Below are 18,078 nucleotides of genomic sequence, written 5' to 3'. Positions count from 1 at the left end.
TTGTGTTTATGGAACATCTATGGAGGAAATCAGTCTTGATTTCTGTAAAAGGTACAAGACTAACAGCTAACAGATTAATTACTAGACAAGATTAATGTCCTTCCCTCAAGCAACATTTCAGACAGCTACTATCAGAAGACAGGAAATTAAGGATTAAAAAAAAAATCACATTGCAAGTAAGATCATATTCAATATTAGACTAGAGGATGAACAGTGAGAACAGCACTTTTGTACAGTGAATTAAATAGCAATTTATTACAATCTGAAGACTACAATGCAGTTTCTGCAACAGATATGCCTCAGAAGCTTTCACACATTTTCCCTTGTGTACCATACTGAAACTGTGCCTCAAACCAAATTAGACAATAGAAAATGCTATGTAATAAGCACTGATAAAAACCACCCACCCCATGACAATGCTGAAAGACTACCTCACCTCTTTTATATAGTGACTTTTAGCTTCTGTATACACCTGGACACCTTGATTTGCTCACCTGTTAAGATTTTTTTTTTACAACCTAATGAGCATTCCATGCACACTAACCATCACAGGCCATCTGAGAGGGGAACAAAGTGAGGACATCCATGAGCAACTTATTAGGCACAGCAAGCAGCCTTAGTGCACAACCAGGTATTCACCCATTTTTCACTGCCTCAATAATAACATGCCACAAAAATGGGAAACATCGTTTCTCTGCATACACTTTGATTACTTTGAGGTTAAAGAAGATCATATCTTAAGCATGTTAAATCTTAAGTCACTGTAAAAAATCCAAAACGAAAAACCCAAGTCCCCCCAAAACCTTCAAAACTAAAATGGTTCATTGCTTAAATCACTAAAAAATTATTTTTGTGATAGCTCAAGAACTAACAGGCATTCCATGATGAACTCAATGTACATTCAGGGAAGTAAAGCATGATCACACAGTGAGTATATTCTTCAACTATTCCCAAAACGTTCTTGTAAAAGTGATCAATTTCAAGTTTCAAAGATGCTATGAAGTATAATGTCTTAAGAAGCCAAGAAAAATACTGTCACTACTCCTTTTTGCATTTCACTTGACTTGCTCACCTGTCTCCATGACTTCACATTGTAGGTTTTCAAAAACTAATCCTACAACCATGTTTGAATTGTAGAGGAACAAGCTAGGTGTAATAGCATGTTAAGTAACAATGGAACTTCATTTCACATATGAGTAATACTTTCTCCTGCTATTATTTCACTATACTGAGTCTAAACTCTTTTACCAAACAGCTAACATCAGATCAAATGTGAAAGAAGATGTTACAGTCTACAATTTATTAGCTGCCAGTGTCCAGTTGTGCAGTAAACCCTTTGTAGGAAGAATGGCAAACTGTAACCTCAGTTACCTAGTTGGACAGCACAGCAATGACTGATGAAAGAATGTGTCCTTACATCCTACAGGTCATTACTAGGGCAGTTAATGTCTGGCGATATTGTAATGTCACCTCCTAATAAACAGATCATATTATTTTGTTCAGTTCTGCTCAACCCTTCAGTTTCAAAAACAATCACCTAACCCCATCAAAACCTATTGCAGGTTTCTATTTTCTGTTTTTGCATGTCCTGCCCTATGTAATTCATTCAGATGGTGACCAAGTGATTTATTATTGAGGTCAAGCATAAGTTACAAGACAGAAAGAACTTAATGCTGAGAAAAACTTCTTGATGCATACTTAACTTTTAATGCAGCATGCACTTGGAAGCCACTAGAGAGTTAAACCTGCCCCAGACCTTGCCAGCTGCTCTATGTGCTTCTGAAATAACCTTGGAAAGGAGCTAGTAACAATCCATGTCCCAGCTCCCAGAATGCCAAATATTCACGCGTTACAGCAACAGATGCTCAATTATGGCATTGTAGCTTTCTGTACTAGCACACTTTCATTTGTTCCCAGCCATCATCTCCAGTGACCTCCTACAGACCTCAGATCAAAAACAAAAGAGAGAAAACTGCATTCAGGATCCCAGACAAAATACAAAAGCAATAACATAATATGCTAGAAGTTTTCAGATACAGTCATAGTATCACACACAGTATCATTAAAACAGTTCTTACATTAGTAAAATTAGCATATAAAAATTTCACCTGGCTGAATTGTTTCCATCCCAAGAAATCAATACCAAATTTTCCCAGTTACTAAATCCTCTCAACACAAAATGTGACTTGCACATGCAAAACCAAGAAGCATATCCTGGTTGCTCAAACAGACAGGCCGTAAGGTTTCCTCAGATACTGTTGAAAACATGGCCCTTAACTTTAGCCTCATCCCCAAGAATCTTTTAGGCAGTACAATGTTATTTATCAATATCACAGACAGTTGGGTGAAATTTGTATTTCTGCAGGCCTTCTGTGCAATGACTGATACTGAAACTTTTTTTTCAGCAACATGAAGTGATTTCAAAGTAAGATTTTCCCAAACACACAGAACAGTTTCCACAGCAGGTCCTTTTTGCACAAATGTTTGCCAAAAAGATGATATTCATGGGAAAATATTTTTTTACACTTAACTAGGAATGTTCAAACAAGTTCATTCCTATAACTGTATGAAAATTATGACACAAAGCAAGCATGAGTATGAATGCAAACAAACCTTAGCTGTGAACTGACACTTGAAATAAAGTACACATAACGAGTATAGAGAACTCAGATACTAATTAATAAAGGAACAGTAATGCTTGAATCTTTTACCAAAACATGCGTAAGACTCTTAATCTAGAGGTGGCTATATAACCTGAAATACCCTAGCCTTAAATCTCATTCTTCCTTTCTATAACCTGCTCCTACCTACCCTAAAAATGTATCAGTACCTGAAGGACACTGGGCATCATTTCGTTTTCTTAGTTTCAGAGCTTGTGTCACCTGCAAGCAACCAGATCTGGAACTCAAGCCAAAAACCAAATCCCAGGACTGGTACACAGCAGATTTCAATATACAACATATAGCAGTCAAACAATTTTGCATCAGCATAGTCAAAAAAACCTCTGAGCTTTAAAGTCCTCCCTTGACATTTGATGTGGCAGTCTTGAAGGGGAAGGTGAAGGGTCAAAGGATGTACTAGAGTTAACCAGCAAACAGCGGGTGGCAGCCATCTCCAGTCCTCCAGCTCTTCACCTGATGAGCTCACCAGCCTGAAGTCCTATAAACCATCTCCCATGGGGTTTGCAGAGGTAACTTCTGACTTGTGGCTAATTTTTTATGGTCTCTCTGGGTATCCAGACAGAGGTCATCTCTATGGTGGCTGTATCATGCAGCCATTCCAGAAAGTCGGAACAACTGAAAACATACCGTTCATTACTCAGCCTCCTGACACATCACTGACCATTTTTGTTCATTGGCCTGACAGATAGTTCATGTAAGGCGACTTTGTGTCCTTTTGTCTCCCCTGTTCTCCTCTTCTGCTCTCTCCTAGCAAGTGTCATTAATAATGCCTCTCTGGATTTCACTTGGTCTGACCTCTGTTTAGGAGGGACACTACAGTAAATCATCTTGAAGTACCAGGGAAAAGCTTAGGTATTATTCCAGCACCAGCTATGCCTGCTTTAGAGAGAGCCTTCAAAGAGGGCTGCATGGGGAGGGCACATGAGAAGGTCTGTGGGAACATTTACAGCAGTGGTCTCTTTGAAAGGAGTTTCTTAACAGCCAGCTGCTACATTGAAAGAAATAATCCTTGCAATCCCAGTTTAGAACAGGAAGTACGTACATACACACAGAATTGGATTTCATCGGTCTCATCACCAGGGTGTCAAGTGACAGTGAAACTGGTACAAAATGTTCTACCCCATAAAAATCTCAAATCTTAATGAAACCATAACAGTTGCCAGGGAGCCAGCTTTCCTGCGTTCTGGGAAAGCAAACACAGATTTGATCTGCCAGGAGTCTCATGTTGCACTGAAAACAAACAGCTTAAAGGGTTAAAGTCAGCGGAAGACAGATGTGCTGCCCTTTCCCATCAGCCATCCATATCCTGTGTAAAGTCTGCTTGAGACCACAGTGAAAACTGACTGAAAGCCAGCCTGGGCAACCCATGAATCTCTTGCATAGCACAGGTTTGGAAACATTCTTCCTTCCCTCTCAACACCTGCCACTTCAGGAGGTTTTCAAGAAATGTGTTTGGAATAGAAATAATTTGGAATAGAGAGGCAACTGAACAATGAAACCCTCAGGTCATGCCCATAAATGCTTTCTTTCCCCTCTGCTATTTTAGTTAAGGACAGATCATGCCACCCTTAAGCATACTATTCAATCAACTTGCAGTAACTGCTCAGAAAATAAGTGTTATTAATGAACTAACTTCTCAAATGCTCATTTAGCCCCTACTTCCCCTGGCTTTCAGTGAGAAGTCCAGTTGTGATACAGCTCAGAGCCTGTATCTCATATGGACAGAACTAATTATCTCCCAAGTTACCATGGTAACACCTGCACGGCACCACAGCCTGGAATTCAGCAAGCCTTGCTACTAGTCCTGTGCTTTAACTACTGGACAAGTCTTTTCCCCCATTTTTTACTCCTTTGGTTAAATTCACAATCAACCTGGTAAGACAGAACTGACCTGTACAGTACATCAAGGCTGAAATACCAACCCAAAGAGCAGACAAAAAAAATCCACCAAGTAGCACATTTAATGAGCAGATAACTGTATGCAGAACTGCTTGTTTTGCTGGGCATTCAACTAAATGAATTTTATGCAAGAAGCTTAAAATAACTGAAAGTGGTTAACTAATGAAGGCATTTAAAACCAAACAGCTTCTATTTGTAATTGAATTCAAAGTGTTTGAAGCGTAAGACTAATAAATGTACTACCACCATGAAATTGAACAATTAGTTCTTTTTGTGTTGCTAGCAACTCCATCATTTGAGCTAGTAATGCAAGATCATACAAAAAGTCTTCTGAGCAGGTTCAGTTTGCACCACATGAGTCAGCCAACCATCAGTCCTGATACAAACCAAGTAGACAAGCAACAATCTCCAGACATAATAGCCCGTTATTCAAGTATCTCAGAGAGCTGGGCGTGGACTAAACTGAATTTGTGGATTTTACAGCCTGAGAATCAATCTAGTACTACAGAGGCCAAACTCTTAAATTAGTACATCTACCTAAGACTGGAAATATGTTCCTGGAAGAGCACGTCACATTATGAAGTACACAGGTCTCATATCTCAAGGTTTGTTTTTTTAATATATCTCAAGAGATTTTTTTATATATATATATATATATATATATCTCAAGATCATGGGTGAAGTGCTGTGAAGGAGTAATATTTTGTGTTAGGACTCTTTAACAGACCTTGAGGAACACCAGATCATTCAATTACTTAACCTAGAACAATCAAAAGCATGACTGGGCAACAATTAAAAACAACAGTATAAAGGGAACATTTGCCTGCTTCTTATATATACATAGACACACACAAGAAACATGAACACTAATGGGAACATAGCATTTCCATTCTCAGAGGTAATGACTTAACATAATCAAGTTTTCCCAAGAGGAAGGCCTCTGGAGAACAGATGCTAGAGGGGACAGCTTAGCTCTGTGTTGAGAGAAATAAAAAATAAAACCTATTAAGACACAAAAAAAGGGAAATCAGAGCTGGAAAGGTGAACCCCCTGTTCACCGTGTAAATTGAACACTGCAACTGTTTGTTAGTTTCATTTCTCAGCCCTTTTACACCCTCCTCTTCATAATTTATCATTAGCTTGCTCCTTGGTTAAAACTAGCGGTCCCAAAACATGAACACAGTAGTCTAAGGGCAACCAAACAAGTGAATCATGCCCTCTGTCTAGAAAAATCTACCTAAAACCCCAGTCACATTGATCAGATGGATCACTTCAGGTATGTCACAAGTGCTGTAACGTAAAAAAAAAGTGCTCCTAATCCTTATTTAGGATCAAAGGAAGGAGATGATTGTAATATTTTCAACCATACCAAACAGGGGGAGTAAAGTGAGCATTTACACACACTGATCTCTCCTCTGGCATTTTTAGCCTCCTTCTAATGTTAACAGTCCTCTCCATCCCCTTGAAATCCATCACTGACACCATGAATTCTAGAGCACCTGCATGTGTTTGGTTTGTAAACACAAGGCGTGTTTATTTTCTCTCACTCAAAGTAGGCAGCTGCCCACATGCTCTGCACCAGTGAACCCTAGCTCACCATTTTCTTAATTGTCCCATTTTAACCCCAGAACGGGGCTGATGTGCAAGATACTAACCCTGTCTTCTAAAGGAAGGCATGGAAATCCAAATGAGTTCCATAACCGCAGCTTGGGAAGAACTACTTGACAGAGGGAGCAAAGTACCTTCTTTCTTTGTTACATCACCTACTTCTTCAGACAAGCTCTGGCTGTATTGCCCACAATAGGCTGAAAGATATCTCCTCTTTGACATCTTCACCTATGTCTGGCACAAGCTGGTATAAAACAAATCATCAGAACATAACATGAAAATGCTTCTCAGTCATTACTGACCTAAAATGAACCTGAGTAATACCAGATCTAAAAAGGCCTGCAAAGTTTTCTTTCTATCTTTGCATCATTCCTTGTTTTACCTAATGAGATGATTTAATGGTATATACCATCTATGCAATCATATGGATTACAAAAAACATAACAAAGTGGCATTTATCAATTTTCAGTGCCTTTTTTTTTTTAAATTATCAGCTCAAAACCCACCTCATCTTTTGTGTTTGCATCAAAAGCAATAAGTAGTTGAGAAAGCTAAAAGGATAATTCATTTCAGCCAATGCCAGAAACTTAGTTAACCATCATAAAACTTAAAATATCACTGAAGGAAAAGACCAATAAAGTATGCTATTCAGACACCTACCTTTACAGCCCATCTAGTACAGCTGTCACTGCTGAATTTAGTGATAGAGTAAACTAGCATAATGGCTCCACTTACTGGGGAATTTTGTTATTCTAAATTTCATTTGAACCATTATTCCAGCTGCTTTAACTGCCAATCCATTGCTAGCCAGGTCAAACTGATACAGACAGGTTAAGCAGAGAGAGCTAAGAGAAACATCAACCTTTTCAGCTAACACCTTCCCTGACTGTCACCCGAGCCAGAGACTTTTTAGAATCAACACTTCCATAGGAACTGGGTGGAAAGGAATAGGTGCTCTTCTCAAAGGTTTAGTTTCTGAGACTAAACACTGATGTCTTAGGTAACAGAAAACTCTTCTTACACAATAAGTTTTCTCACAGCTGTCTGACAGAAGAGCATCTCTTCAGTGCCAGCAAGCTTATAAATCCACACTGCTAGGCAGTTCAAAATCAATAGCTTAATTTTCTGGATGGAAGTTCAGGAAGAATGCAGGAGACCCCACTTTAGATTTTCCTTGTGGGTTTTCTTATTCCTGGTTTGAGAGGCTTGTACTGTTGTTGGTACAAACCCCTTACACTAAATATATTCCAAAGGGAAATGATATCAAATCCCAGATTTAAAGAAGCTTCATTGTTCCCAGTTTTGAAGAAAACCACCCCACTTCATTTATGTAGAGACCTAAATGTGAAGCATGACCCCGATAGAGAGTCATGTTTCCACTCTACAGAAAAAGCAGCAAGGATTCTTGACAGCCACAGCTATCCAAGTGAAAAGAAGGTATCCTGCAGGCTTTAGGAATACACGGAACAGCTGCAACAGCTGTGATCCAATTTCACTTTGTCTTATTTTATGGAACTATGAATATTTAATGCTGACTTTCAGAACACTAATCCAGATCACACCCTTTGAAACACAGTACGATGCCTTCTGCAATTTGCTTTTGTGGGCAACTTTTGCACAAGTCTAGGCCTTCACCAGTTGCATGTTTCCTCCTACCATCTGTGGCTCTGAAAACATTAGACAAGATACCTTAAGACAATTCATAACAGAATGAGGTAGCTATAACAAACAAAATGCCAGTAAATATACACAGCTGGTTGCTCAAAATCTCAGTTCTCTCTCATCTTACCCCTGCCTAAGTCCCATCTTGTTCCACCTGCCTCGTGTCATAAAGTCAATTTCCGTGCAAGCATGCTTTCTGTTTATAATTTGAAATCACTGCTTAAGTTATTCACAATTAGGGATTTAATTTTTCTGAAGATACTAACTCTTGCTTATTTCAAAATAGAATTCTACGTGTCCTGAGTTTATCTCTTAAAAACAAAACAAAACAAAACAAAACAAAACAAAACAAAACAAAACAAACAACCTCTTTAAACCATTCCACAAGGTTTTTCCTTGGAAATCGTGATAACTTGGTTGTGTACACATAACTCCCACTGCTTATGGCCAGGTTTGTGACACCTTTCTGCTGCTTTTCTAAGAAAAGTAAAGCTCATCCATTTCCCAAAAAAGCTGCCTCCTGACTTCTGAAAACCAAGTAGCTTAAGAGGGCTTTTGACATCATACTATATGTTGCAGCTATCTACTAAAAATGTTCCCAAATATTCAACTTTAACATAGTAATTTAATCCCAAAGGCAACCAGCTTACAAATAACATTTTGAAGTTATAAAATGAACTCAGAAACAGGTAATTGTGTGCCAGTGCTGCCAAAGCACCTTTAATTGAACCTTGCCATAGTCAGATACTGTAGCACGTTATATTAATTACAAGTTCTCTGCCAAAGCAGAACTCAAGCAAGAGGCATTAATATAGAGAATGACAGCCCCATGCAGTGTTCTGTAAAGGCAAAGGCTTTCTTTATCCATGCTAAGAAACAACTCTAACCCTCAGACTTATGAATAGCTTGGTCCCTAACAGAAAGCGTGTTAATTATTTACACTTGTTTATTGCATTAATTTACCAAGTCTGTTAAAAATATACTCAGACCCAAACCTTAACCTCTACTCCACCTCACTTGGAAGTAGCATTAAAGATACAAAAGTATCACCTTTCATTACTTTTGTTGTTCTCACTTATTTTAAAAAACACACAGACCCCTAACTTGCACTTGACGCTATGGGAAGTATTAGTCTTTCATGTAGTAGGCACACAATCGTGAACTCTTAGAAACATTAGTTTCTTTCTGTGTACTGTTTTCAAAACCAAGCAGAACAGAAGGAAAACGGTCTATAGGATATGTGAATATCATTGTTATACTAGTCCAATAACAGTGGTATATACCAGCTGACGATTAGAATGACTTTCTATTTTGAGGTTAATAGTATTCCAATCTATTTTAAATTCCACTCCATGTAGACTGTGTACTTGTTGCTTCTGCAAGCCACTAAACTAAGGCTCCTCAATTCATCTGCAGCAGGACAAAAATCACTGTTACAACACACAATCTTCTGCTAGCATTGATAAAGAAGCAACAATTTTAAATATCTCTGATACCTACACATGTTGCAAATGAAGCAAAAGACCTATCAATGCTAATTTTAACCCCTGGAGTTAAAGCCTAGTGATAGACCAAGTTAAGCAAGTTGCAAGCCAGCATTAAGGGAACTTTAACTCCATTAGTGGAATTTTCAGGTAGAAAGGCATCAACTCTGCAGCAGGCTTTGCTGGTATGGTTATATTCTTACCACAGATTCAAATCAAATTGTTTGCAGGAGGATTTTATATTTACAAAACACAACACTGCTGCAAGTATTGCACTGTACTCTGCTTGCTTACAGTCTGCCCACTCAACCTCTATAATTTATTAGAACTTCCCAAACACTAGTTTTCTTCCCTTAAAAGCATTGTATGTGAAGTTCCCCCTCCCTTCCCCAAGCTGCTCTGCGTTTCAGGTTACGCCATGTTCATTTCACCACATTTATTCGTAGAAGGATGCCTGAAGGGCAGGTCTTGTGCTCCTGCAAAGGGTCAGAGGGAGATGTGGTCTCCTGGAAATGGAAAGGTTTCTACCAGTGCTGCAACTATCAGCACTTGATTTTTAACATTAGTATGTTCCAGAACAGCAGAGCTCAGATTTTCACGTCCAAGAAAGCTATTTTACATAATTTCTTCCTTCTCCCCCACAATGTGTACGTAGTTAGATTTCTCAACTATAGGGCACATGGCTCTACAGGTGAAAGGATACAATGAATAGCCTGTAAAAGTAACCCAAAGCATCCCTGAAATAGTCTGGCTTTCCCCTCTGTAAAGTACATTAATTTTATATGCATTTCATGTGTTATATAAAGGTAAAAGGTGTGATATTAAAGGGTGTCGGCTTTCTCTTAAGGCAGTCCATAGGTTTTAGCTGAGGCTGCCATTTCAAAGTCATGCATATAAAACACTTCTATCAAATCAAGTGTTGTACCTGCTTTTATACATATATTTTAACAGGATTGTCAGTGCAAGAAGATACTGAAAGCATACAAGTTTAAAACTGAAGACCAAATAAATGCATCATGAGTCAGGCTGTGGCAGATCACAACAGTGTTTAATAGACTTTTTCATGCAAGTGCAGAAAATAAGCAAGTCAGTCTATTTTTACAGGGAATACTATAAAGCCTAGAATTCCTCAACATATTTTATAGGCTAGAACAGGAAATTCATTATTATAAGTTTTTGCAAAAAGGGCAGCACTCCTGAGTCTTCTTTTGCTCGAATGGCTGAACAAAGCTTTTCTTCATCTTACTGTAGTAAAACGATCAGTTTTCTGCCTCACATAGATGCTTACAGAGGGCAAGGTTGCAGCCTGCACACAAAACACCAGAGGACTGAGTTGGAAGAGACCTCTGGAGATCATCTGGTCCAATGCCCCTATTTAATACAGGTCAGCTAGAACAGGCTGTCCAGACCAGGTTCATTTGGGTTTTGAATATCCACAGGAATGGAGATTTCACAGCCTCTCTGAGCAACCTCTGATCATACTTGACCACCTTGACAGGTTAGAACAGATTTTCTTGTTTTTCTGTCTGTGGCCATTGCCTTTTGCCCTTTCACTGGTGTAAGACTGAGAGCAATCTAGCTCTGTCGTCTTTACTTCCTGTGAATGATCAAGTTTTCTTTTACTCAGAAGAGTTCCCATAGAACGTAAGTTTAACTGCCTAAATAAAAAACAGCGACTCTGAAATTTGAAGGCAAGCTCAGTAAGGAAGCTGGTAGATTAAAAACCCATCTGAATAAAAAAGTAATTTTTAAATTTTTTTACACAACTTTGCTTTTTGCTCAGGGGCAGCAGAAATGTATGTCTGGTTTTTTTTTGCCATCACATAAGATAGTTCCTTCTTAAAAGGCTGAATAGTCCATAAAAGCAAGCATTAATTCCCTATGTAGGTGAAAGCATCAAAACTCCAAACTAGCTTGAGAGAGACCAGTAGCAAGCTACTACAAACATGAACCACACTGTAGGGCATAACCTCGTCTTTCATGTTGCCTTTGGCTTCACCTGAAGACAGGGGTATCCTGGCACATTCAGAGCAGTGCAATGCTGAACGACCAGCTGTAAAGCATCATGGCACACTCTTGTGCCTTAAGGCCAATCAGAGCTGATGCTGACCTTCAGTAATCTCCAACAAGCTTTGTTTTTTTCCTCACCTCTGGTGAGGATTCATTGCTACTCGTATGCCACAGGGTATTGAAGCACTGTGACTAGAGTCTAGCAAGCAAAAGGATCCTGCAAGTTGCCTAAAAACCACACTGCCTTCTAAGTGGTTAACTAAAGAGGGAAGTATTTCCACCTCCCAACAGCACAACTCCTCCCTACCTCGGGGTATGGTATATGAAACAAACATGTAAATACTATTGAACCTTAACATTGAGAAAAAGTTTGTGTAGCTCTTTTTGACCACGATCAACTGTAAGCAAACTACAGAGGTGGGAAGAGTATTTAAGGCATTCAGTATCAGCCAGTGAGCAGATGACTCAACCTTTGCAAGTCTCAGCTCAGACAGTCTTTGGTGAGTAAGCAGCACTTCTAGCTTCTTTTCAAGAACTGCACGATTGACTCATTTGATATAAAGGTAAAGGGAATCTACAATTACTAGAAACAGGAACAGACTGAGCAACAGATATGAAAACAGAATAGCCTGAAGCTCCAAAATTCTGATTTAGCCTTAAAACAAACCTGAGCTTAGTGAATTCATAGAGGAGAGCAGTCTGCCTCACAGGCTATTCAGGTAACACAGCAATGGGCTTCTCTTTCAAACTTTCTTGTAGTATAAAGAATTTTCAGCCCTGGCTCTAGGTAGGGCCATAAGAGAAAAAGAAATTACCAGAAGCATATCTGGAATTAAAGTAATTTTTAGGTTTTTGGCCTAACCTGCGTTTCAACTCTTGCCTTCTGATGGAAGCTCACTCCAGACAGATTTTTGATTTTGGTAACTAGGCTAATTCCCACTTCTCAGCTAGTAACGTTCAACTGTGTGGCCAAAGCTTTAGGATTAGTACCACAGCATTTACCAAAGACTTGAATTTGAATAGTCTGGGATTAGAGACACTGATGAAACTAACCAGCACTCTGGTCTGGAGACAGGGAAAACTGTGTATGTCTATGTTCTATTAGCAGCTCTCCTACTCTACTGCTAAATCCAAATCCTTCCCTCAAAATGGAGAGTAAAAGATTTTGGGTTTTTTTTTAAAGAATAATATGGACATACTCCAACAATTTAAGGCATGCTTATGTTCAGCAAGTACAATAATGTTACCATACCACTATGAATAAGGAATACAGAGAAGCATGAGATAACATAAACAGCATTGTTTTTCAACTGTCAGATTAAATGGCAAGACTAAAATACCCACACTGTCTTCTAATGGTGCCAGTGAGCAAGTGCCAGAGGCTACCTGCAGGTAAATCAGCACAAACTCCTACACCTTCAGCATTTAAAACTAGACTGGGTGAGCTAAAGAAAACATTGTGTAATACTCCTTTACGGTCTGGGAAAGGGATGGACATGATAGGATGGAAGGATCAGATATAAAACCCATTAAACTACCTAATTATGTTAGGGGTTTCCTGTAGATATTATGACTGTGTAGGACAGGTAGCTACCTAAATAAATAAGCTTAAGCATGAGGTTCTTAGCAACTTCTGACAAACTTAGCTCTCTTCTGCTTTTCCGAGATGAGTAGTTTCTGCCTCCCTCTAAAGAGAATTAGTAAGCCCTACTGGAAGGAACATTTCTTTGCCTGTTTTCCCACATTCTGAGAAAACTTTGCTCCCTTGGTCATACTATTCAATATTTTTCACACTTCTTTAACTTGGCACCTGTAATACCAAAATCCCGTGTTACTTATTTTGGCAAAACTAGAATATCAACAGAACATTTGCTTGAATAAAGAGCAAATACAGCCTACAGGACCTACTTGCCTTAAAAGTTCTGCCTTTTGCCTGAACTTTTACCCTGTTTCTGACTTGGAAAGAACAGACACTTCCATAAATCTCAGAGCAGTAACCAGCCAGCAACCACTCAGGAAACAAGGTGATGAAAGCCAATTATGTAACTAAGACAGAAGGATGAATTGAACCCAAGTCCTTGTGAAATTCATTACTGGAGATTCTGCCTTTGCTTCAATACAGCTTGAAGCACCTTAAAGATTTGAAAGTCAAGTTATTTTTTAGACAACAGATTTACTTCCTTCTTCCCTACCCTGCTACTCCACTTTTAAGCAAATAAGACAAGCCTTCCTTTGTGAACAGTTGGGTGGAATGATTGAACTGAGATCGCATGTCTACTAGGATTTTAAGTGACAACCACTATTCAGTCCAGACATATCAGTCCTCATAACTGATAACACAATGCCCTGGGTACTCAAACTTAGGTGGCACACATATGACTTTTGGAGTTAACAGAGCCATCGAAAGCGTCAGCATGAAAGAGCAGTCAGGTCCAACAAATTGAATTGGACAGATAACTGGACAGAAACTTGAGTACCACCAGGAATGATTAAATGAGAAGCTGGTGTCTGCTATTTGCTGAACAGCCAAGTCTCAGAATTCAGTGCCCCTGAAATACAGGGTATGAAATCCAGGCTGAATCATATTTTGGACTTTCAGCCCACACCAAAACAGCATGACAGAGATCAAAGGTGAAAATAATCACGTGCACTTGACTGAAATGCAATTTACCCTTAACATCTCTGTTACAAATGTAAAGATATTATTGGAAACTTTATAGAAAGTCACCTTCGTAGAGCCAGGACTTACATTTAAATCGTGAATTTTTTTTTCCTACCCAATCCATCCGATTTCTATTTGACAACCATTATGATCACACACAATATTAAACTGACAAGCTCTTTCAGACTAAATCAGAGTTTGAGCGCTTCAGACAGATGACAACATCTGCAATTCATTTGTCAGTGTCCTGCACCCCAAAGCAGGCAACTGAAGCAATTACCACGTTGCTGATAATCTTGCAAGCTTATCTTTTTCTCCTGTCACCCACTTCCATAAGGAAAATTATAATCTACCTTTAGGTGCATAAAATCATTTTAAACTGCTCATTTGCTAGAGCTTTAGCTGTACAGTTGACTTCAGCAGCTTAATAGCCAGGGTTCTTGTATTCTGATCTAGCAGAGAGCTCAGTTTTCTAAGAGTTTCATTCATTGCACAGGATGAGCTACAGAGCATCTGAAGTACTCTATCATTTTGCCCTGAGGGCAACTACTCGGCTCTGTCTCTGCTACAAGAAATATCGACTGTCACATATACAAACCCTCAAGGGATCTGGCTTCTCTTGCTGTTCTTTGTCAAACTTTATCACCAACAGAAATGTCAGTTTAGCAGACAGTTCATGGGGCAGGCTGTCTCAGGTTCCACCATGACACAAGTTCTCCTGGGCTAAATATCGCTTGGGGTATGAAGTTGAAGCGTTCATCTTCCCAGAGTTCCCTACCCCAGGACACAGCCCACCAGGATGCATCTGCACCAAGAACAGTTTTAGGAGAACCTCTCTTTGCTGGAGAGGATGCCTTCCTTCCAAGAGTCCCTCTATAATCTCCAAGGCCTGATCTATCCAAGCAGCAAGCAGAGCCTGTGGAGAGGCAGTTTGCTCCTCTCCAGTCCTGCTTCTGCCTGGAGCCAGTTTGATTGCTACTAAGGGTTGCTGTACTGTACATCCTAAACGCCTCTTCTCCCACTGCTCCCTGGAGTAGCTGGGAGACAAAAATACCATTGTCTCTGTTCTTCACATTCAGTTCCAGCCCCAAAATATTTGCTGCAACTTGCTGTTCAGACCTCACCCCCAAGGCACTTCCCATGAAACTTCTGCCTCTTTTCTGTGGTCCCTGTTCAACTGTCCCAAATTTCCATGTTATTTCTCCTCAGACTTTGACCTACTTTTGACCAAGCAAAAACAATGGTGGGAAAACAAGATAGACTGAAAAGCTGCATCTATCACTGAAATATTCAGTGAAAGTCTAGTAATTTATAACCTGGAGAGACATCCCAGCTAGCACTATCCCAAGATACAGTTTTCTGACACTACCACATATACACACACTATTTCCAGGGAACCTTATGAATACAGCTACTTCCTCTTCCCTTCTTTTTAAGAGGAGATATTCAAAAGTATTGCCCATACATACTCAGTCCAACCTTGTTCAGAGCAAAAGACAAAAATCTTTGTTCAGGCTTAGAAGGCATTTATTGCTCCTCTATGATGACAAAAACTTAATAGTTAGACTAAATGGAAAGGTTTCCTTGGTATTAGCTGTAGACAGTTTTATATATCCATGTGAACTTGTATTTTTTTATTAAAAACAATCTCAGAATTTTCATGCTAAGTATACATTAAGGAGATTCCTTTCATTATTCTCAAAAAAGAAAGTGCCAATATCAGCAAAAATTGAAACTAGTCTATACTGCATTTTATTCTACCATCATGCTCCCTTCTGTTTTTGCAGTCCTCCCTTATGTTGTATAACCTAATTATATTTTGTCATCAATTTATCTTCCTTGTTATTCACTTTACATTTTACAACAGCAGATCAAAAGCATAATTTCTGGTGACAAGTTGCACTTCTTAATGGAAAACAAAAAATTTTAGTTAAAAACCAAGCTATTGATTTTATTTTAAAACAAAAATTATTCTTTGGCTTAATTAAAAAAAAGGAAAACATCAATTATCATAACTTTTTTCTCCACATCACCTCTGAACTTTTTAAGCAGAGCTCTTAAGAGGCAATGATGCAATTTAACAATAGTACATTGCCAGTAACAAATATACTTCCATTGTTTCAAGTAGAAATAGTTTGTGGGGAAACAACAAGCTTTCAAATATGTGTCTGCAAAAGCATGCAAATAGCCACTTATATTCAAATGTCTTATAGATGGTTTGTTACCCAACTCAAACAAGCTTTGAAACTGATCTGACTTTGTTCTGTAACTCTGATTTTCACAAGTTTCTGTAGAGGACAAAAAAAATATTTTCCTGTGTAAAACTGTTGCCTGTAGCAGAAAGTGCTAGAAGAGTCCAAGGAGTCATATTCTGTGCAAGGACCACATAACAAGCTCAGCTAAGTTACTAGAAAACTCAAAATCTTCCACTTGCTTAAGATACTTGTTCTCAATGCTGATTCTGACAGTCAAGCACACCACTTGAAGAGTACTGGTTTTTAACTCCCTGGTAACACATTAAGTTTTTTAAAATGCATTTTAAAATCATGTTTTCATTTGTGGTTTTTTTTTTGTTTGGTGGGGTTTTTTTTTTTTCTTTCTTTCTTTCTTTTTTTTTTTTGAGTGTTGAATGGATTTTAAGAGAAAAAAATTACTTCTGGCTTGACAAAAATAGGGACAATTCAGCCAACTCTGTTACTAGAAACTGTTGGTGTCCCACATTTCCAAACACCCCTGTCAGTGTATCATAAAGCTATGTAACCGTAGCGTTCAGGACTTAGATCTCCAGTCTTTGTGAAATGAAAGGTGGCCCGTGGTCAACCTGCAAAACTAATATTTGGCATCCTTAGAAATCAATTGTCTCCACTGGCTGCTTCTTATAAGACTCTTGAGAAACCAGTTACTTTCTCTCGGCTCCCCATCTGTGAAGAAGAAATAACATTTTTCCTCCTCACAAAGAGCAAACATAAGGGTAAAATGCAAGTTGAGCCACACTCCAGACACAGGCCACTGGTATACTCGAATACTGTGGCTGATGAGAGATGCAAGAACTTTTGAAAGCATTTAATAGCTGCAAGCAGTCAGCTGGACAAACTCTATTTACCACACCTTAGATTCATTAGTTCTGGTGGGTTTCTATCCTTACTGACAACAGCAACATCCCAGCTCCAATACTAACAATGGCATGACAGGAGCTCTGAAATCCCACTTCACGTTCAAACTCTCAGGTTCTGAGCAGAGTTACCTTTGTCAGCCAAATTCAGGCACAAGACAGACCTGCTCCTGGATAGGCTAGGAACCCAAGACCTGGGACACAGGTTCTGCTGCCTCAATGTCCACCCATGGTTTGGCTCAGTGCAAGTTAGTGACATAAATCCCATGTAATATGGGGCAATAGGACTCAATTCCATAAGCCCTTTCAGACAGATAGGGTCATGCAATTGCAGAGGTTTGCTATTCTCCAAAATGCATGTGATGGTGCTCTATCATTCAACCAGCCAACAAAAATAAGTGTCAAGTGTTCAATCCCCTTGACACCAGGATCTTGGTAAAAAGAAAGAAAACCAAGCAGCAACATCTCTTCCTTCCTTCTAGTTTCCCAAACATCCTTCTCAGCTGTTAGTCTCCCTTCAGGAATTACTGAATCAAGAGTCATGATCCCCTCTCCCCTCTTTCTCTCCCTTATAATGGTTCATGGTGACCTCTAAGTATTGCCCATCTGCAGTCTTGAGCGTCCTCCTCATGCAAGCAGAGGACATGCCAGTAGCTCACTGAATGCTTGTTTCCAAACCATATCAACCTGAACAGATGGTGCCATAGTTCAAAAACACAGCCCAGCATCCATCTGTCAGTGCTGGACATGCGTTTCAATCTCTACAAATAAACACAGGTTTACAGTACACAAATTACTGCAACAGGTTATGGACATACCGAACATGCTAAGGTCAGAAAGACAAAATATTTAAGTGAAAGTATGGTTTTCTAGGAGTCAAAAAGGAAGTATTGTTATTACAAGTTTAACATTATCAGCATTATTTCAGGGCCAGCACAAACCAACCATATTTGAAAAACT

At 39.1% G+C, this 18,078-nt stretch overlaps 1 protein-coding gene across 1 annotated transcript in view; it reads right to left on the bottom strand.

The window, feature by feature from the left end:
- ARHGAP24 (Rho GTPase activating protein 24) overlaps positions 1–18,078 on the bottom strand; it is a 285,721-nt gene that overhangs the window by 267,519 nt on the left and 124 nt on the right. The gene's annotated exons all lie outside the window — the stretch shown is intronic.

This window comes from Aquila chrysaetos, chromosome 1 (assembly GCF_900496995.4).
Source record: "Aquila chrysaetos chrysaetos chromosome 1, bAquChr1.4, whole genome shotgun sequence".
NCBI lineage: Eukaryota > Metazoa > Chordata > Aves > Accipitriformes > Accipitridae > Aquila > Aquila chrysaetos.
This window is presented reverse-complemented; position numbering and strand designations above follow the sequence as displayed.